General features: G+C 46.2%; 15 non-coding genes and 2 pseudogenes across 15 annotated transcripts; 7 read left to right on the top strand and 10 right to left on the bottom strand.

Annotated features, from left to right (window-relative positions):
• Positions 1-122: 122 nt before the first annotated feature.
• Positions 123-238, top strand: LOC135018508 (U5 spliceosomal RNA). Its single transcript, XR_010216198.1, has one exon. It is a non-coding gene; the product is annotated as a U5 spliceosomal RNA (small nuclear RNA).
• A 270-nt stretch (positions 239-508) lies between these two features.
• LOC135018517 (U5 spliceosomal RNA) lies at positions 509-624 on the top strand. The gene has a single exon (XR_010216207.1). It is a non-coding gene; the product is annotated as a U5 spliceosomal RNA (small nuclear RNA).
• Positions 625-910: 286 nt separating this feature from the next.
• Positions 911-1,026, top strand: LOC135018494 (U5 spliceosomal RNA). The gene has a single exon (XR_010216184.1). It is a non-coding gene; the product is annotated as a U5 spliceosomal RNA (small nuclear RNA).
• Positions 1,027-1,301: 275 nt separating this feature from the next.
• On the top strand, positions 1,302-1,417 carry LOC135018524 (U5 spliceosomal RNA). The gene has a single exon (XR_010216214.1). It is a non-coding gene; the product is annotated as a U5 spliceosomal RNA (small nuclear RNA).
• A 6,626-nt stretch (positions 1,418-8,043) lies between these two features.
• On the bottom strand, positions 8,044-8,207 carry LOC135018250 (U1 spliceosomal RNA). Its single transcript, XR_010215967.1, has one exon. It is a non-coding gene; the product is annotated as a U1 spliceosomal RNA (small nuclear RNA).
• Positions 8,208-8,878: 671 nt separating this feature from the next.
• On the bottom strand, positions 8,879-9,042 carry LOC135018440 (U1 spliceosomal RNA). The gene has a single exon (XR_010216142.1). It is a non-coding gene; the product is annotated as a U1 spliceosomal RNA (small nuclear RNA).
• Positions 9,043-9,194: 152 nt separating this feature from the next.
• Positions 9,195-9,358, bottom strand: LOC135018555 (U1 spliceosomal RNA). Its single transcript, XR_010216244.1, has one exon. It is a non-coding gene; the product is annotated as a U1 spliceosomal RNA (small nuclear RNA).
• A 670-nt stretch (positions 9,359-10,028) lies between these two features.
• Positions 10,029-10,191, bottom strand: LOC135018468 (U1 spliceosomal RNA). The gene has a single exon (XR_010216166.1). It is a non-coding gene; the product is annotated as a U1 spliceosomal RNA (small nuclear RNA).
• Positions 10,192-10,343: 152 nt separating this feature from the next.
• Positions 10,344-10,507, bottom strand: LOC135018253 (U1 spliceosomal RNA). The gene has a single exon (XR_010215970.1). It is a non-coding gene; the product is annotated as a U1 spliceosomal RNA (small nuclear RNA).
• A 757-nt stretch (positions 10,508-11,264) lies between these two features.
• LOC135018484 (U1 spliceosomal RNA) lies at positions 11,265-11,420 on the top strand. Its single transcript, XR_010216178.1, has one exon. It is a non-coding gene; the product is annotated as a U1 spliceosomal RNA (small nuclear RNA).
• A 674-nt stretch (positions 11,421-12,094) lies between these two features.
• Positions 12,095-12,258, top strand: LOC135018334 (U1 spliceosomal RNA). Its single transcript, XR_010216046.1, has one exon. It is a non-coding gene; the product is annotated as a U1 spliceosomal RNA (small nuclear RNA).
• A 152-nt stretch (positions 12,259-12,410) lies between these two features.
• On the top strand, positions 12,411-12,573 carry LOC135018444 (U1 spliceosomal RNA). The gene has a single exon (XR_010216146.1). It is a non-coding gene; the product is annotated as a U1 spliceosomal RNA (small nuclear RNA).
• Positions 12,574-15,879: 3,306 nt separating this feature from the next.
• LOC135018254 (U1 spliceosomal RNA) lies at positions 15,880-16,043 on the bottom strand. The gene has a single exon (XR_010215971.1). It is a non-coding gene; the product is annotated as a U1 spliceosomal RNA (small nuclear RNA).
• A 692-nt stretch (positions 16,044-16,735) lies between these two features.
• Positions 16,736-16,877, bottom strand: LOC135018448 (U1 spliceosomal RNA; annotated as a pseudogene).
• A 152-nt stretch (positions 16,878-17,029) lies between these two features.
• On the bottom strand, positions 17,030-17,193 carry LOC135018477 (U1 spliceosomal RNA). Its single transcript, XR_010216172.1, has one exon. It is a non-coding gene; the product is annotated as a U1 spliceosomal RNA (small nuclear RNA).
• Positions 17,194-17,886: 693 nt separating this feature from the next.
• LOC135018400 (U1 spliceosomal RNA) lies at positions 17,887-18,028 on the bottom strand (annotated as a pseudogene).
• Positions 18,029-18,180: 152 nt separating this feature from the next.
• LOC135018501 (U1 spliceosomal RNA) lies at positions 18,181-18,344 on the bottom strand. Its single transcript, XR_010216191.1, has one exon. It is a non-coding gene; the product is annotated as a U1 spliceosomal RNA (small nuclear RNA).
• Positions 18,345-20,449: the final 2,105 nt, after the last annotated feature.

Genomic DNA, 20,449 nt, shown 5'->3' with positions numbered 1-20,449 from the left:
GGCCGCTGCTCAGGCACATCTCTGTCAAGTAAAGGAGATTCAACTGAGGCAGCACAAGGGAACTCTCATCTGGGGACAACAACTGCAGGGAGAACACATATTTTCAGATGAAAATCTTGGTCATGCTCTGGTTTCTCTTCAGAACGAACAAATCTTTCGCCTTTTACTAAAGATTTCCGTGGAGAGGAGCAAAACTGAGTTTTACCTCAATTTTTGCATGCCCCATCTTTTTGGATTTTCTTTTATCGGTTTAAAGATAGAATGAGTGTGCTTTAATGAAAGCTCATTTGCATAGAAATTACAGTAAATGTTTGTTTCTTTTCAAACAGAACTTTCTTGACCATGCTACTTGCTTGAAAGATCTTGGAGCACATGGAATACAGTACAAACCATGCTTATAGCAAGGAGAAGCCAGGTGAGAAATCTGCTTTCTTTCAAATTGGGCGCTCACTTTGATCTGAATGAGGACTGCTGGCATGGCACTCAGGCGACAGGTGGAATCTTGGTCATGCTCTGGTTTCTCTTCAGAATGAACAAATCTTTCGCCATTTATTAAAGATTTCCGTGGAGAGGAGCAAAACTGAGTTTTATCTCAATTTTTGCATGCCCCATATTATTGGGGTTTCTTTTATCAGTTTAAGGACAGAATGAGTGTGCTTTCTTGTTGGCTTTAATGTAAGTTTATTTGTATAACAATGACAGTAAATGTCTGTTTCTTTTCAAACAGAACTTTCTTGACCATGCTACTTGCTTGAAAGATCTGGGAGCACATGGAAAAGAGTACAAACCATGCTTATAGCAAGGGGAAGCCTGGTGAGAAATCTGCTTTCTTTCTTTCAAATTGGGTGCTCACTTTGAGCTGAATGAGGACTGCTGGCATGGCACTCAGGCGACAGGTGGAATCTTGGTCATGCTCTGGTTTCTCTTCAGAACGAACAAATCTTTCGCCTTTTACTAAAGATTTCCGTGGAGAGGAGCAAAACTGAGTTTTATCTCAAATTTTGCATTCCCCATCTTATTGGGGTTTTATTTTATCTGTTTAAAGATAGAACGAGTGTGCTTTAATGTAAGCTCATTTGCATAGAAATGACAGTAAATGTTTGTTTCTTTTCAAACAGAACTTTCTTGACTATACTAATTGCTTGAAAGATCTGGGAACACATGGAAAAGAGTACAAACCATGTTTATAGCTAGGGGAAGCCTGGTGAGAAATCTGCTATCTTTCTTTCAAATTGGGTGCTCACTTTGAGCTCAATGAGAACTGCTGGCATGGCACTCAGGCGACAGGTGGAATCTTGGTCATGCTCTGGTTTCTCTTCAGAACTAACAAATATTTCGCCTTTTATTAAAGATTTCCGTGGAGAGGAGCAAAACTGAGTTTTATCTCAATTTTTGCATGCCCCATATTTTTGGGGTTTCTTTTATCAGTTTAAAGACAGAACGAGTGTGCTTTCTTGTTAGCTTTAATGTAAGTTGCCATAGATGCAGTGAAACACACGTGTAGGGCACGGCGTGTCCGCGTGTATTTGACTCATGTGAAATGTTATAAAACAAAAATATATGATTATGATGTTAGCTGTTAGTCTCCACTAATAGGGAATAGAAGCTGAGCTATAAGAAAGGAATACACTAGATATGATGTCACTTAGCAGATACAATGTCTAAAGTGCATACAGATAGCTACTAATAACTCTTGATAAGAAAGTATATCAGTGTGGGTATATTTATATGATGGGATATTGGGACTAGTGAATATATATCACTCCTGCTGTCCAGATTGGCAATAACCAGACAATTATGATAAGAGTAGAGATGTCACATGGGCTGCTATAGATATTAATTTAATGCTGTATGTGTCATTTGTTACAAATGGATACATTTTCTATGAGTCAGCCTAGCAGCTGCATGTTCTAACAGAACACTATCCTCACACAGAATCTGCTAACCTTGAGATAACTAAATGACAGTGTGTAACAGTCTCTTTACTATAAGACTGTTACAAAGTAATATATATATTTGAAGTCAGTCTAGCAGCTGTGTGTTCCAGCAGTTTATAAGACAAAGAAAATCTCCTATTGTGGAATCTAGACACATGGGACTGCTGGCCTGTGTCATACTATTTCTATGTAATACCAGTAACATGTATATAACTGTTACATAATTGTTACAAATGGATAAATCTTTGAGTCAGCCTAGCAGCTGCATGTCCTAACAGGACACCATAAATCCTTTACAGTGTAACAAATTGATTGGTAACACTTAAAGGCTGGAGAGCAGTTATATGCCTTACTAGCATACTCAATATACCACATTATTACACCAGTTACCACGATTATTGACAGCGCATTTGATATATTATATTACCCTCACACTGAGTCTGTTTACCTTTAGATAACTAAGTGACCGAATATGTAACAGTTTCTCTATCATAAGACTGTTACAAAGTGAGATAGATATATTTGGAAGTCAGTCAAACAGCTGTGTGTTTCAGCGGTTTATAAGAAAATTCCTCATTGTGGAATCTGGACCACTAAGGGTTATTATATATATAGCACATGGAATTGCCACATCTCCCTATATGATAATTTCATTACACTGTAACATAATAAGAATTAACTCTTTAACAGTGTAAATAGAGAGTAATGAATCTCTGACACATGGAATATATTATTTCTTAGATGAATTGGATAAACCATTATGACAGACACTTTGCTTCCTAATAAGAATTGAGGTGGCTATACCTCTAAGGAAAGCATTATTGCCTACGCCTAGATCAGATTAAATAAGATCTGGCTGAATATATGAAGGAAGGTTGCTATTTATATGAGAATTGGAATTGCTATATTCCTTAAGGCAACCCCACCGATTGATATATGTTGTCAATTAAGTATATCTGAACGGCTATATCTGGACCAGATTTAATAAGATCTGGCTGATTATATGAAGGAGGGCTGCTATTTATATTGGAATTGCCATATTCCTTAAGGCAACCGCACCTGTTGGTATATCTCGCCAATTAACTATATCTAAACAGCTAAATTAAAGCTATTCATCATTTTTTTAGTTTGGATATTAATAAATATGATCTTTCCATGATGCATAGAGATTTCCCTATCAAGTGATTCCTTATCCGATATAGAAAGCTATCCCCCTGTGGTATTGAATTTAGGAATATAGTCTTAGGGGACACAGAGAAATAAGTGATCCCCATCTACCTAAGCACCCCACAAATTGGAGGTTAGCTTACCGGTTATACTCAATCACCCCCACAAATTCGCCAATGGGGATGGCTTCCCGGGAGGTAACCCCTATTGAGTGAAGGGAGTATATAGGATACGACCCAGTGGTACCTGACGACATAGATACTAACAGCTATTTAATAACATTACGCTAGAAAGTGATTATTAGCAACATATATATCTATATAAACAACCCCGCCAGGGTTGTGCCTTCAAAAATAATCACACACGGACACGCTTTTTAAACCTTTTTTTCACATCTCTTTATTCTTCTTATGCACATGTATGTTAGTTCTGTGATTTTAACCTTTATGTTTCACTGCAGTTTGGGATAATAATATTAATATTTATCCAATTTTAATACATACTTAATAAAGGTTATATTTTATGATTCATTCATTCTGTCCAGTGCGTCAACAGTGCAGATTTCTTCTTGTTTTTTCTCCCAAATTCTATAACAATGACAGTAAATGTTGTTTCTTTTCAAACAGAACTTTCTTGACCATGCTACTTGCTTGAAAGATCTGGGAGCACATGGAAAACAGTACAAACCATGCAGTATCACAAGAGCCTTTATTTGATCTTTCATGAAGATAGAGCAGAATTGAGGACACGTCAACAATTTCTGCCGAAGGTGGTTCATCTTTCCACATGGTGCCTTTGGCCACTGACACCTTCGTTGAGTCAAAGTCTCTGGCTGTGGTCAGAACTTTGAAAATTTATGTCACCAGAACGGTTCAGATTAGGAAAACAGAGGCTCTGTTTGTCCTGTATGCTCCCAACAGGATTGGGTGTCCTGCTTCCATGTAGACCATTATGCGCTGGATCTGTGGTAAGATTCAGCATGCTCATTCCATGGCAGGATTGCCGTTACTGAATTAGGTGAAGACCCATTCTACTAGAAAGGTGGGTTCATCCTGGGCAGCTGGTCGGGGAGTCTCGGCATTGCAACTTTGCCGAGCAGCTATTTAGTAAACACTTTTGCTAAGTTTTACAAGTTTGATACCTTGGCTGATGATAACCTCAAGTTGGGTCATTCGGTGCTGCAGAGTCGTACGCACTCTCCCACCCGTTCAAGAGCTTTGGTATAACCCCATGGTTCTTAATGTGACCCCAGCATCCTCTAGGTCGTATGAGAAAATAGGATTTTAATACCTACCGGTAAATCCTTTTCTCTTAGTCCGTAGAGGATGCTGGGCACCCGTCCCAGTCCATACTGTGTCTGCAGTTATTACTTGTGGTTATACACATGTTATGTTATGGTTCTGGTCAGCTTTTTGCTGCAATTGTTCATGCCGTTGGCTTGTGTTCTGTTGAATGCCACGTTCTGCGGCATGCTTAAGGTGTGAGCTGGTAAGATGCTCACCTTAGTTTAACAATAAATCCTTTCCTCGAAATGTCCGTCTCCCTGGGCACAGTTCCTATAACTGGAGTCTGGAGGAGGGGCATAGAGGGAGGAGCCAGTTCACACCCTTTGAAAGTCTTAAAGTGCCCATGTCTCTTGCGGATCCCGTCTATACCCCATGGTTCTTAATGTGACCCCAGCATCCTCTACGGACTAAGAGAAAAGGATGCCCTTGCGCACTATCCTGACTTCTCCTCCCGTCTGCTTACTTTGTGCCTTCCAACGCACAATGCGAACTACAGGTGGTGCTGCAGGGCCCACACCCTTTTACTTGCCTTACAGAACAGCTCTGGAGCTGTTACAGTGCCCAGCTGCTGCAAGAAATCAGCTTGAATGCTTCAGGGGATGGGGCATGGCCAACATGAGCCCCACACCAAAGTAGGGTGGGGGTGTTTAATGCGAACTAGGGGTCATCCAAGCACCGCAAAAGGCCGCCATGCCCTGCATGCCCCTTTTCTCTTTTCATATGCAGATGAGGGTTCCAGCCAACTTTGGCCCACATCTTGGATGACATCACCGTATGCAAATCCGTCTTCTGCAGACCTTCCCCCAGGAATGCTTGTACTAGTTGTTGCATATGGTTTGATATTTGATGGTGCTTCAATATTAGGCAGCCTTCCACCCTCCCATGTTCATCTGAACAGATGTGGTCTCCCTGCAGTTGTTGTCCCCAGACGAGAGTTCCCTTGTGCGTCCTCAGTTGAATCTCCTTAACTTGACGGGGGAGGGGCTGCCCGAGCAGCCACCCTCCCCAGCCCTATCCCAACTCATACTTATTTTGCATATGAGATCTCTTGATCATGAAGATTGTTCTCACAGGGTGAGGTTCATCCATTATATTTTAAAATAGGAAGGTACAAATTACATATTTGAATTGCATCTATGTGCTGGATTCAAATGTCCCCCCCCCCCCTTCCTTTCTCAATTGTGCCCGTCAGCAGCTATTCTAAGGTTGCTGCCAATGGGTGTGACACATTAATTTCTTCTGTTGGGTACACTGGACTCCACAAGGATTCACATTGGGGTGTAGAGTAGGATCTTGATCTGAGGCACCAACCGGCTCAAAGCTTTTGACTGTTCCCAAGATGCTCAGCGCATCCTCCTCTATAACCCCGCTTCCATGAACAGGGAGCTCAGTTTGTAGTTGGTGCCTTCAGTAGCAGGCCACTTAACAGGGGCCTGCCTCAGGCAGCCTATTCTTAGCTATTAATTTTGACAAGAAAAGAAGAACTTGTTTTATGAGAATCTACAAGGGCTGCAGCAGGCTAGGTCTAATAGACATCTTTACTGCAGCTTCATCACTCCCAGCGGCGCTGTATACTCCCGTGCCCTGGTTGCTGGGTCACTGCAGCGGAGGCTCCAGTTTCTTCCTAAGGTCAGTCACACACACACCGCCCTTCCGGATCACGAGGCCGCTGATGAAGGGGAGCGTGGCCGTAGGGGGTGGACCGTGTGCGCACTGGCGTGGACACTGATTACTGGGCAGCCGCTCCACTAGCCACCAGGTACAGTTAAGGAGCACAGGTCTGGGAGTTTTACTCCTATATTAACCCAATTTTGTACTGCCCGCAGCGCATTGTGATAGGTAATAGGGCCTGATTCAGGTTGGAATGCAATCACAATAAGCGATCCAACTGCAAAAATTGCTAACAGCATACGCATGTGCCTGCATTTTCTGCGGCACCCCGCAGAGAATGCGATCGCCTCTGCCTGTCAATCGGGGCGGGGGGGGAGAGGGGGGTCAGCAACACTCCATTTCCAAGTCAGGGATGGAGCGGTGCGGGGGCAAGGCTTCAAAATGGGGTCTGCAACGGAGGAGACACAGGGGGCGTGGTCACAGCGGCTGTATGACATCACATTCAGCCGCTGTGATCACAAAAATGGTGGCGGCTTCCTGCGCGCACATACAGTTTGCACCAGCAGGAGGCTACACCATTTTTTATGATCACGCTGAACTGCAGTGCGACTGCAATTACAGCATGGTCAAGAATGGAGGCGTCATGCTGGGTGGCCATGCCCTGTCACTGTGCAGGAGCCAGCACCGCACACACACTAGTCCCCGGGTGCAGCCCCCAACCCCCGGGACACCCGGAGCAACAAAATGTAGATTCAGGCCACCAGGCCACGCCCCTACCTATGAAACCATGCCTCCTTTTTACCATTGCGCTGCTTATCTGCGCGCACTGCATTACAATCTCCTTCGCCACCTCTCTGGGTGTCACCAGTGATAGTGACACCTCTGCCATGCTTGTAGCAGCTGGTCCTAAGATCTACGCCTCAAGCCCTGAGTGTTTGCCCTTGTGACTTGTTGATCATCATAGCGAAGCAGATGCTTACAGAAAACTGCAGGGGCTTAGATTGAAAATAAAAAAATTGATGGGTATAAGGTAGAGAGGAGCGGGTTCGGTTCTCCGAGAACCGAATTCCCGACGAACTCCATGTGGTTTACACTGGTCCGAGGCAGGCTCGGTTGTTCCCGCCTGACTCGGAAAACCTGAACAAGGGAAAATGTCATCATCCCGCTGTCGGATTCTCTCGAGATTCGGATTCCATATAAAGAGCTGCGCGTTGCCGCCATTTTTACTCGTGCATTGAAGAGAGAGCGGAGAGGACGTGGCTATGTTCTCTCAGTGGAAATCTCAATATCAGTGCTCAGTATCAGTGGTTACTTATTGCTGCTCAGTAATACTAGTAGTGTGTCTCTCCTGCTCAGTGTCAGTTCTCAGTAGTATCCTCATCAGTGCTCAGTATCACTGCTCATTGTCTTGTGCTGCATTGTGGTGCTCAGCATACTACAGTACATTACTAATAGTCCAGTGCTGCATCTTGCTGCTCAGTGTCAGTTCTAGTATCCTCATCAGTGCTCACTATCACTGCTCATTACATTGTGGTGTTCTGTATACTACAGTAACATAGTAATATAGTAACATATAGTAACATAGTTTTTGAGGTTGAATAGAGGCAAATTGCCCATCGTGTTCAACCTGTTTTAAGTTGTGATGATTCTACATACTTGCTGAATAATGTTTTATGACTAGTTAGCTACTATAACTCATGTTACCCCCGGATTAACCATGTTGATATTTTAAGTATTATAACCTTGGATAGCTTTTTCATTCAGAAATGTATCCATTCCTTTTTTAAATCCAATTACAGAGTCCGCCATTACCACCTTCCCTGGCAGGGAATTCCACATCCTGATTGCCCTAACAGTGAACATCATAGTATCTCACCTGGCAGGTAAGTAGGAGTTGGGCTAGAGCTGTGGAGGATTGCTGCTCGGGCACCCCCTGTCAAGTGAAGGAGATCCAACTGAGGCAGCACAAGGGAACTCTCGAAAGAAGAACAAGGCTAGAGGAAGATCTGAGACAAAGAAATCTGACTTTTACCAGAGCTGACCAGAGGAAAGCACAAACGCAGTCCCCCACTACCACAAATAATGCAGTCGAGTTTCCCACATTTGGGGAAATCACAGGGGTCAGCATACCCAGAGTGCAATGAATGAACCTCACCCTGGGAGAACAATCTTCATGACCATGGTATCTCCTATGCAAAATAAGTATGATTTGGGATAGGGCTGGGGAGGGCCGCTGCTCAGGCACATCTCTGTCAAGTAAAGGAGATTCAACTGAGGCAACACAAGGGAACTCTCATCTGGGGACAACAACTGCAGGGAGAACACATATTTTCAGATGAACATGGGAGGGCAGAAGGCTGCCTAACACTGAAGCACCCCCAAACAACAAACCAAATGCAACTACTAGTGCAAGCATTCCTGGGGGAAGGCCTGCAGCAGATGGATTTGCATATGGTGATGTCATCCAAGCAGTGGGTCAAAGTTGGCTTCAACCCTCGTCTGCATATGAAAATAAAAAAGGGGTGTGCAGGGCATGGCGGCCTTTTGCGGCGCTTGGATGACCCCTAGTTTGCATTAAACACCTCCACCTTCCTTCGGTGTGGGGCTCATGTTGGCTATGCCCCAGCCCCTGAAGCATTCAAGCTGATTTCTTGCAGCAGCTGGGCACTGTAACAGCTCCAGAGCTGCTCTGTAAAGCAAGTAAAAGGGTGTGGGCCCTGCAGCACTACCTGTAGTTTGCATTGTGCGTTGGAAGGCACAAAGTAAGCAGACGGGAGAAGTCAGGATAGTGCACAAGGGCATAGAAGGGAGCGGCTCAAGAAAAGAGAAGTGGAAACAGACAGCAAACTAGGCTGGAGAGAGACCTGAGACAAAGAGATCTGAATTATACGAGTAGCCGACCAGAGGAAACACAAATTATGTAGTCAAGTGTCCCACATTTGGGGAAATCGTAGGAGCAGCACACCCAGAGTGCAATGGGTGAGCCTTGCCCTGGGAGAAGCACCTTCCTGATCATAGTATCTCACCTGGCAGGTAAGTAGGAGTTGGGCTAGAGCTGGGGAGGGTCGCTGCTCGGGCACCCCCCTGTCAAGTGAAGGAAATCCAACTGAGGCAGCACAAGGAAACTCTCAAAAAAAGAACAAGGCTAGAGGAAGATCTGAGACAAAGAAATCTGACTTTTACCAGAGCTGACCAGAGGAAAGCACAAACACAGTCCCCCACTACCACAAATAATGCAGTCGAGTTTCCCACATTTGGGGAAATCACAGGGGTCAGCATACCCAGAATGCAATGAATGAACCTCACCCTGGAAGAACAATCTTCATGACCATGGTATCTCCTATGCAAAATAAGTATGATTTGGGATAGGGCTGGGGATGGCCGCTGCTCAGGCACATCTCTGTCAAGTAAAGGAGATTCAACTGAGGCAGCACAAGAGAACTCTCATCTGGGGACAACAACTGCAGGGAGAACACATATTTTCAGATGAACATGGGAGAGCAGAAGGCTGCCTAATACTGAAGCACCCCAAACAACAAACCAAATGCAACAACTAGTACAAGCATTCCTGGGGGAAGGTCTGCAGAAGACGTATTTGCATACGGTGATGTCATCCAAGCAGTGGGCCAAAGTTGGCTGGAACCCTCATCTGCATATGAAAAGAGAAAAGGGGTATGCAGGGCATGGCGGCCTTTTGCGGCGCTTGGATGACCCTTAGTTCGCATTAAACACCTCCACCCTCCGTCGGTGTGGGGCTCATGTTGGCTATGCCCCAGCCCCTGAAGCATTCAAGCTGATTTCTTGCAGCAGCTGGGCACTGTAACAGCTCCAGAGCTGCTCTGAAAGGCAAGTAAAAGGGTGTGGGCCCTGCAGCACTACCTGTAGTTTGCATTGTGCGTTGGAAGGCACAAAGTAAGCAGACAGGAGAAGTCAGGAGAGTGCACAAGGGCATAGAAGGCAGCGGCTCAAGAAAAGAGAAGTGGAAACAGACAGCAAACTAGGCTGGAGAGAGACCTGAGACAAAGAGATCTGAATTATACGAGAGCCGACCAGGGGAAACGCAAATTATGCAGTCAAGTTTCCCACATTTGGGGAAATCGCAGGAGCAGCACACCCAGAGTGCAATGGGTGAGCCTTGCCCTGGGAGAAGCACCTTCATGATCATAGTATCTCACCTGGCAGTTATGTAGGAGTTGGGCTAGAGCTGGGGAGGGTCGCTGCTCGGGTACCCCCCTGTCAAGTGAAGGAGATCAAACTGAGGCAGCACAATGGAACTCTCGAAAGAAGAACAAGGCTAGAGGAAGATCTGAGACAAAGAAATCTGACTTTTACCAGAGCTGACCAGAGGAAAACACAAACACAGTCCCCCACTACCACAAATAATGCAGTTGAATTTCCCACATTTGGGGAAATCACAGGGGTCAGCATACCCAGAATGCAATGAATGAACCTCACCCTGGGAGAACAATCTTTATGACCATGGTATCTCCTATGCAAAATAAGTATGATTTGGGATAGGGCTGGGGAGGGCCGCTGCTCAGGCACATCTCTGTCAAGTAAAGGAGATTCAACTGAGGCAGCACAAGGGAACTCTCATCTGGGGACAACAACTGCCGGGAGAACACATATTTTCAGATGAACATGGGAGGGCAGAAGGCTGCCTAATACTGAAGCACCCCCAAACAACAAACCAAATGCAACAACTAGTACAAGCATTCCTGGGGGAAGGTCTGCAGAAGACGGATTTGCATACAGTGATGTCATCCAAGCAGTGGGCCAAAGTTGGCTGGAACCCTCATCTGCATATGAAAAGAGAAAAGGGGTATGCAGGGCATGGCGGCTTTTTGCGGCGCTTGGATGACCCTTAGTTCGCATTAAACACCCCCACCCTCCTTCGGTGTGGGGCTCATGTTGGCCATGCCCCAGCCCCTGAAGCATTCAAGCTGATTTCTTGCAGCAGCTTGGCACTGTAACAGCTTCAGAGCTGCTCTGTAAGGCAAGTAAAAGGGTGTGGGCCCTGCAGCACTACCTGTAGTTTGCATTGTGCATTGGAAGGCACAAAGTAAGCAGACAGGAGGAGAAGTCAGGATATTCCACAAGGGTATAGAAGGGAGGGGCTCAAGAAAAAAGAAGTGGAAACAGACAGCAAACTAGGCTGGAGAGAGACCTGAGACAAAGAGATCTGAATTATATGAGAGCCGACCAGGGGAAACACAAATTATGCAGTCAAGTTTCCCACATTTGGGGAAATCGCAGGGGCAGCACACCCAGGTGAGATACTATAATCAGGAAGGTGCTTCTCCCAGGGCAAGGCTCACCCATTGCACACTGGGTGTGCTGCTCCTACGATTTCCCCAAATGTGGGACACTTGACTGCATAATTTGTGTTTCCTCTGGTCGGCTCTCGTATAATTCAGATCTCTTTGTCTCAGGTCTCTCTCCAGCCTAGTTTGCTCTCTGTTTCCACTTCTTTTTTCTTGAGCCCCTCCCTTCTATACCCTTGTGCACTATCCTGACTTCTCCTCCCGTCTGCTTACTTTGTGCCTTCCAATGCACAATGCAAACTACAGGTAGTGCTGCAGGGCCCACACCCTTTTACTTGCCTTACAGAGCAGCTCTGGAGCTGTTACAGTGCCCAGCTGCTGCAAGAAATCAACTTGAATGCTTCATGGGATGGGGCATGGCCAACATGAGCCCCACACCAAAGGAGGGTGGGGGTGTTTAATGCGATCTAGGGGTCATCCAAGCACCGCAAAAGGCCGCCATGCCCTGCACGCCCCTTTTCTCTTTTCATATGCAGATGAGGGTTGAAGCCAACTTTGACCCACTGCTTGGATAACATCACCATATGCAAATCCATCTGCTGCAGGCCTTCCCCCAGGAATGCTTGCACTAGTTGTTGCATTTGGTTTGTTGTTTGGGGGTGCTTCAGTATTAGGCAGCCTTCTGCCCTCCCATGTTCATCTGAAAATATGTGTTCTCCCTGCAGTTGTTGTCCCCATATGAGAGTTCCCTTGTGCTGCCTCAGTTGAATCTCCTTTACTTGACAGAGATGTGCCTGAGCAGCGGCCCTCCCCAGCCCTATCCCAAATCATACTTATTTTGCATAGGAGACACCATGGTCATGAAAATTGTTCACCCAGGGTGAGGTTCATTCATTGCATTCTGGGTATGCTGACCCCTGTGATTTACCCAAATGTGGGAAACTCGCCTGCATTATTTGTGGTAGTTGGGGACTGTGTTTGTGTTTTCCGCTGGTCAGCTCTGGTAAAAGTCAGATTTCTTTGTCTCAGATCTTCCTCTAGCCTTGTTCTTCTTTCGAGAGTTCCATTGTGCTGCCTCAGTTGGATCTCCTTCACTTGACAGGGGGGTGCCCGAGCAGCGACCCTCCCCAGCTCTAGCCCAACTCCTACTTACCTGCCAGGTGAGATACTATGATCTTGAAGGTGCTTCTCCCAGGGCAAGGCTCAACCATTGCACTCTGGGTGTGCTGCCCCTGCGATTTCCCCAAATATGGGAAACTTGACTGCATAATTTGTGTTTCCTCTGGTCGGCTCTCGTATAATTCAGATCTCTTTGTCTCAGGTCTCTCTCCAGCCTAGTTTGCTCTCTGTTTCCACTTCTTTTTTCTTGAGCCCCTCCCTTCTATACCCTTGTGCACTATCCTGACTTCTCCTCCCGTCTGCTTACTTTGTGCCTTCCAATGCACAATGCGAACTACAGGTAGTGCTGCAGGGCCCACACCCTTTTATTTGCCTTACAGAGCAGCTCTGGAGCTGTTACAGTGCCCAGCTGCTGCAAGAAATCAGCTTGAATGCTTCAGGGGCTGGGGCATAGCCAACATGAGCCCCACACCGAAGGAGGGTGGAGGTGTTTAATGCGAACTAGGGGTCATCCAAGCGCCGCAAAAGGCCGCCATGCCCTGCATAACCCTTTTCTCTTTTCATATGCAGATGAGGGTTCCAGCCAACTTTGGCCCACTGCTTGGATGACATCACCGTATGCAAATTCGTCTCCTGCAGACCTTCCCCCAGGAATGCTTGTACTAGTTATTGCATATGGTTTGATATTTGATGGTGCTTCAGTATTAGGCAGCCTTCCGCCCTCCCATGTTCATCTGAAAAAATTTGGTCTCCCTGCAGTTGTTGTCCCCAGACGAGAGTTCCCTTGTGCTTCCTCAGTTGAATCTCCTTAACTTGACGGGGGAGGGGCTTGCCCGAGCAGCCACCCTCCCCAGCCCTATCCCAACTCATACTTATTTTGCATATGAGATCTCTATATCATGAAGATTGTTATCACAGGGTGAAGTTCATCCATTATATTTTAAAATAGGAAGGTTCAAATTACATATTTGAATTGCATCTATGTGCTGGATTCAAATGTCCCCCCCCCTTCCTTTCTCAATTGTGCCCGTCAGCAGCTATTCTAAGGTTGCTGCCAATGGGTGTGACACATTAATTTCTTCTGTGGGGTACACTGGACTCCACAAGGATTCACATTGGGGTGTAGAGTAGGATCTTGATCTGAGGCACCAACCGGCTCAAAGCTTTTGACTGTTCCCAAGATGCTCAGCGCATTCTCCTCTATAACCCCGCTTCCATGAACAGGGAGCTCAGTTTGTAGTTGGTGCCTTCAGTAGCAGGCCACTTAACAGGGGCCTGCCTCAGGCAGCCTATTCTTAGCTATTAATTTTGACAAGAAAATAAGAACTTTTTTTATGAGAATCTACAAGGGCTGCAGCAGGCTAGGTCTAATAGACATCTTTACTGCAGCTTCATCACTCCCAGCGGCGCTGTATACTCCCGTGCCCTGGTTGCTGGGTCACTGCAGCGGAGGCTCCGGTTTCTTCCTAAGGTCAGTCACACACGCACCGCCCTTCCGGATCACGAGGCCGCTGATGAAGGGGAGCGTGGCCGTAGGGGGTGGACCGTGTGCGCACTGGCGTGGACACTGATTACTGGGCAGCCGCTCCACGAGCCACCAGGTACAGTTAAGGAGCACAGGTCTGGGGTTTTTTCTCCCATATTAAACCAATTTTGTACTGCCCGCAGCGCATTGTGATAGGTAATAGGGCCTGATTCAGGTTGGATTGCAATCACAGTAAGCGATCCAACTGCAAAAATTGCTAAGAGCATACGCATGTGCCTGCATTTTCTGCGGCACCCCGCAGAGAATGCGATCGCCTCTGCCTGTCAATCGGGGCAGGGGGGGAGAGGGGGGTCAGCAACACTCCATTTCCAAGTCAGGGATGGAGCGGTGCGGGGGCAAGGCTTCAAAATGGGGTCTGCAACGGAGGAGACACAGGGGGCGTGGTCACAGCGGCTGTATGACATCACATTCAGCCGCTGTGATCACAAAAATGGTGGCGGCTTCCTGCGCGCACATACAGTCTGCACCAGCAGGAGGCTACACCATTTTTTATGATCACGCTGAACTGCAGTGCGACTGCAATTACAGATTGGTCAAGAAGGGAGGCGTCATGCTGGGTGGCCATGTCCTGTCACTGTGCAGGAGCCAGCACCGCTCACACACTAGTCCCCGGGTGCAGCCCCCAACCCCCGGGACACCCGGAGCAACAAAATGTAGATTCAGGCCACCAGGCCACGCCCCTACCTATGAAACCATGCCTCCTTTTTACCATTGCGCTGCTTATCTGCGCGCACTGCATTACAATCTCCTTCGCCACCTCTCTGGGTGTCACCAGTGATAGTGACACCTCTGCCATGCTTGTAGCAGCTGGTCCTAAGATCTACGCCTCAAGCCCTGAGTGTTTGCCCTTGTGACTTGTTGATCATCATAGCGAAGCAGATGCTTACAGAAAACTGCAGGGGCTTAGATTGAAAATAAAAAAATATATGGGTATAAGGTAGAGAGGAGCGGGTTCGGTTCTCCGAGAACCGAATTCCCCACGAACTCCACGTGGTTTACACTGGTCCGAGGCAGGCTCGGTTGTTCCCGCCTGACTCGGAAAACCTGAACAAGGGAAAATGTCATCATCCCGCTGTCGGATTCTCGCGAGATTCGGATTTCATATAAAGAGCTGCGCGTTGCCGCCATTTTTACTCGTGCATTGAAGAGGGAGCGGAGAGGACGTGGCTATGTTCTCTCAGTGGAAATCTCAATATCAGTGCTCAGTATCAGTGGTTACTTATTGCTGCTCAGTAATACTAGTAGTGTGTCTCTCCTGCTCAGTGTCAGTTCTCAGTAGTATCCTCATCAGTGCTCAGTATCACTGCTCATTGTCTTGTGCTGCATTGTGGTGCTCAGCATACTACAGTACATTAGTAATAGTCCAGTGCTGCATCTTGCTGCTCAGTGTCAGTTCTAGTATCCTCATCAGTGCTCACTATCACTGCTCATTACATTGTGGTGTTCTGTATACTACAGTAACATAGTAATATAGTAACATATAATAATATAGTTTTTGAGGTTGAAAAGAGGCAAATTGCCCATCGTGTTCAACCTGTTTTAAGTTGTGATGATTCTACATACTTGCTGAATAATGTTTTATGACTAGTTAACTACTACAACTCATGTTACCCCCGGATTAACCATGTTGATATTTTAAGTATTATAACCTTGGATAGCTTTTTCATTCAGAAATGTATCCATTCCTTTTTTAAATCCAATTACAGAGTCCGCCATTACCACCTTCCCTGGCAGGGAATTCCACATCCTGATTGCCCTAACAGTGAAGATCATAGTATCTCACCTGGCAGGTAAGTAGGAGTTGGGCTAGAGCTGTGGAGGATTGCTGCTTGGGCACCCCCTGTCAAGTGAAGGAGATCCAACTGAGGCAGCACAAGGGAACTCTCGAAAGAAGAACAAGGCTAGAGGAAGATCTGAGACAAAGAAATCTGACTTTTACCAGAGCTGACCAGAGGAAAGCACAAACACAGTCCCCCACTACCACAAATAATGCAGTCGAGTTTCCCACATTTGGGGAAATCACAGGGGTCAGCATACCCAGAATGCAATGAATGAACCTCACCCTGGGAGAACAATCTTCATGACCAAGGTATCTCCTATGCAAAATAAGTATGATTTGGGATAGGGCTGGGGAGGGCCGCTGCTCATGCACATCTCTGTCAAGTAAAGGAGATTCAACTGAGGCAGCACAAGGGAACTCTCATCTGGGGACAACAAGTGCAGGGAGAACACATATTTTCAGATGAACATGGGAGGGCAGAAGGCTGCCTAAAACTGAAGCACCCCCAAACAACGAACCAAATGCAACTACTAGTGCAAGCATTCCTGGGGGAAGGCCTGCAGCAGATGGATTTGCATATGGTGATGTCATCCAAGCAGTGGGTCAAAGTTGGCTTCAACCCTCGTCTGCATATGAAAAGAAAAAAGGGGTGTGCAGGGCATGGCGGCCTTTTGCGGCGCTTGGATGACCCCTAGTTCGCATTAAACACCTCCACCCTCCTTCGGTGTGGGGCTCATGTTGGCTATGCCCCAGCCCCTGAAGCATTCAAGCTGATTTCTTGCAGCAGCTGGGCACTGTAACAGCTCCAGAGCTGCTCTGTAAAGCAAGTAAAAGGGTGTGGGCCCTGCAGCACTACCTGTAGTTTGCATTGTGCGTTGGAAGGCACAAAGTAAGCAGATGGGAGAAGTCAGGATAGTGCACAAGGGTATAGAAGGGAGGGGCTCAAGAAAAAAGAAGTGGAAACAGACAGCAAACTAGGCTGGAGAGAGACCTGAGACAAAGAGATCTGAATTATATGAGAGCCGACCAGGGGAAACACAAATTATGCAGTCAAGTTTCCCACATTTGGGGAAATCGCAGGGGCAGCACAGCCAGAGTGCAATGGGTGAGCCTTGCCCTGGGAGAAGCATCTTCATGATCATAGTATCTCACCTGGCAGGTAAGTAGGAGTTGGGCTAGAGCTGGGGAGGGTCGCTGCTCGGGCACCCCCCTGTCAAGTGAAGGAGATCCAACTGAGGCAGCACAAGGGAACTCTCGAAAGAAGAACAAGGCTAGAGGAAGATCTGAGACAAAGAAATCTGACTTTTACCAGAGCTGACCAGAGGAAAGCACAAACACAGTCCCCCACTACCACAAATAATGCAGTTGAGTTTCCCACATTTGGGGAAATCACAGGGGTCAGCATACCCAGAATGCAATGAATGAACCTAACCCTGGGAGAACAATCTTCATGACCATGGTATCTCCTATGCAAAATAAGTATGATTTGGGATAGGGCTGGGGAGGGCCGCTGCTCAGGCACATCTCTGTCAAGTAAAGGAGATTCAACTGAGGCAGCACAAGGGAACTCTCATCTGGGGACAACAACTGCAGGGAGAACACATATTTTCAGATGAACATGGGAGGGCAGAAGGCTGCCTAATACTGAAGCACCCCCAAACAACAAACCAAATGCAACAACTAGTGCAAGCATTCCTGGGGGAAGGCCTGCAGCAGATGGATTTGAATATGGTGATGTCATCCAAGCAGTGGGTCAAAGTTGGCTTCAACCCTCGTCTGCATATGAAAAGAATAAAGGGGTGTGCAGGGCATGGCGGCCTTTTGCGGCGCTTGGATGACCCCTAGTTCGCATTAAACACCTCCACCCTCCTTCGGTGTGGGGCTCATGTTGGCTATGCCCCAGCCCCTGAAGCATTCAAGCTGATTTCTTGCAGCAGCTGGGCACTGTAACAGCTCCAGAGCTGCTCTGTAAAGCAAGTAAAAAGGGTGTGGGCCCTGCAGCACTACCTGTAGTTTGTATTGTGCGTTGGAAGGCACAAAGTAAGCAGACGGGAGAAGTCAGGATAGTGCACAAGGGTATAGAAGGGAGGGGCTCAAGAAAAAAGAAGTGGAAACAGACAGCAAACTAGGCTGGAGAGAGACCTGAGACAAAGAGATCTGAATTATATGAGAGCCGACCAGGGGAAACACAAATTATGCAGTCAAGTTTCCCACATTTGGGGAAATCGCAGGGGCAGCACACCCAGAGTGCAATGGGTGAGCCTTGCCCTGGGAGAAGCATCTTCATGATCATAGTATCTCACCTGGCAGGTAAGTAGGAGTTGGGCTAGAGCTGGGGAGGGTCGCTGCTCGGGCACCCCCCTGTCAAGTGAAGGAGATCCAACTGAGGCAGCACAAGGGAACTCTCGAAAGAAGAACAAGGCTAGAGGAAGATCTGAGACAAAGAAATCTGACTTTTACCAGAGCTGACCAGAGGAAAGCACAAACACAGTCCCCCACTACCACAAATAATGCAGTTGAGTTTCCCACATTTGGGGAAATCACAGGGGTCAGCATACCCAGAATGCAATGAATTAACCTAACCCTGGGAGAACAATCTTCATGACCATGGTATCTCCTATGCAAAATAAGTATGATTTGGGATAGGGCTGGGGAGGGCCGCTGCTCAGGCACATCTCTGTCAAGTAAAGGAGATTCAACTGAGGCAGCACAAGGGAACTCTCATCTGGGGACAACAACTGCAGGGAGAACACATATTTTCAGATGAACATGGGAGGGCAGAAGGCTGCCTAATACTGAAGCACCCCCAAACAACAAACCAAATGCAACAACTAGTGCAAGCATTCCTGGGGGAAGGCCTGCCGCAGATGGATTTGCATATGGTGATGTCATCCAAGCAGTGGGTCAAAGTTGGTTCAAACACCTTTGCAAAGTTCTATAAGTTTGATACCCTGGCTGAGGAGGACCTCCTGTTTGCTCAATCGGTGCTGCAAAGTCATCCGCACTCTCCTGCCCGTTTGGGAGCTTTGGTATAATCCCCATGGTCCTTACGGAGTCCCCAGCATCCTCTAGGACGTAAGAGAAAATAAGATTTTAAACCTACCGGTAAATCTTTTTCTCGTAGTCCGTAGAGGATGCTGGGTGCCCGTCCCAAGTGCGGTCTACTTCTGCAAGACTTGTATATAGTTATTGCTTACATAAGGGTTATATGTTAGTTTTCATCGGTCTTGGACTGATGCTATGTTGTTTTCATACTGTTAACTGGGTAGTATATCACAAGTTATACGGTGTGATTGGTGTGGCTGGTATGAATCTTGACCTTGGATTAACAAAAATCCTTTCCTCGTACTGTCCGTCTCCTCTGGGCACAGTTTCTCTAACTGAGGTATGGAGGAGGGGCATAGAGGGAGGAGCCAGTGCACACCCAGATCTAAAGTCTTTCTTAAAGTGCCCATGTCTGCTGCGGAGCCCGTCTATCCCCCATGGTCCTTACGGAGTCCCCATCATCCTCTACGGACTACGAGAAAAAAAAATTACCGGTAGGTTTAAAATGTTATTTTTTTCTCTGCAACCCACTGCTAAATTGTGCTTCCTAGCTGTTTTTTATAAAATCACTTAATTAAATCTAACTCTGATTACGTCAGAGAAGGCCAGGTACCCTACACCATAAGAGGGGGTTTGAAATTTTGACTTGTCTACTTAAAGATCACCAAAATCTGATGACAAGGTCAATTACATCCCTGGGTGGGATTGAACCACCAACCTTTTGGTTAATAGCCCATGTAAGTGCAAGAAATCCTGAAGCACTCACTCATCATGGGAAAGTACCAATGTGTTTCTTACAAAAATTCTCCAGATTATTGACTTTTTAAAGTTTTTCTAGGAAACGTTCTAGATGAATGCTTATTAGCCTTTGTCAGTATTGACTTTTGCAAGGTGTCTCTGTGGCGCAATCGGTTAGCATGTTTGGCTATTAACCAAAAGGTTGGTGGTTCAATCCCACCCAGGGATGTAATTGACCTTGTAATCAGATTTTGGTGATCTTTAAGTAGACAAGTCAAAATTTCAAAAACCCCCCTTATGGTGTAGGGTACCTGGCCTTCTCTGATGTAATCAGAGTTAGATTTGATTAAGTGATTTTATAAAAAAACAGCTAGGAAGCACAATTTAGCAGTGAGTTGCAGAGAAAAAAAATTATGCTGGCAGAAAAGTCCAATTGAGTGATTAAACAGCTCTTCATTTTCTGATTTTATGTTTATGCTAACAAATTTGCTCTCTGAAAAGTGTCCACAAAGCCAAGTCTCTGATTAACACCTTTGTAGGAATGGTTTTTCACCTATTACTGAATTAAACTTGCTTCATTGGAAAGGCATCAAAGATGCATCCTCATTTCAATGTCTACTGAAATAATACAGGTTGACACCAGGAAACGTCACTGCATCCTTGCTGCTTCCTCATGGGGAAGTCTGTTTAATGTGAAAACAAGGTGATATCTAATCAGCACACAGGTAAGGAATTAAGAAAATCTTTCTTTATGGGTGAAGATGTTTCTCACAAATTGTTGTCCCAATGCATCATTGAAATTCAAGATGGAAGATGATTTTCATATATCACTTGTACATTTTGCATTGCTCTTCTGGTGACAATGTAGTTTGTTTTTGTCAATTACCATTTCAGTAATAGGGTAAAGAAAATTAAGTGGATTTTTTAAAGAAAACAATGCTGTCAATATACTATTA

Source organism: Pseudophryne corroboree, unplaced genomic scaffold, assembly GCF_028390025.1.
Source record: "Pseudophryne corroboree isolate aPseCor3 unplaced genomic scaffold, aPseCor3.hap2 scaffold_322, whole genome shotgun sequence".
Classification (NCBI taxonomy): domain Eukaryota; kingdom Metazoa; phylum Chordata; class Amphibia; order Anura; family Myobatrachidae; genus Pseudophryne; species Pseudophryne corroboree.
The sequence above is the reverse complement of the archived record's forward strand: the minus strand, read 5'-3'. Positions and strand labels throughout refer to the sequence as shown.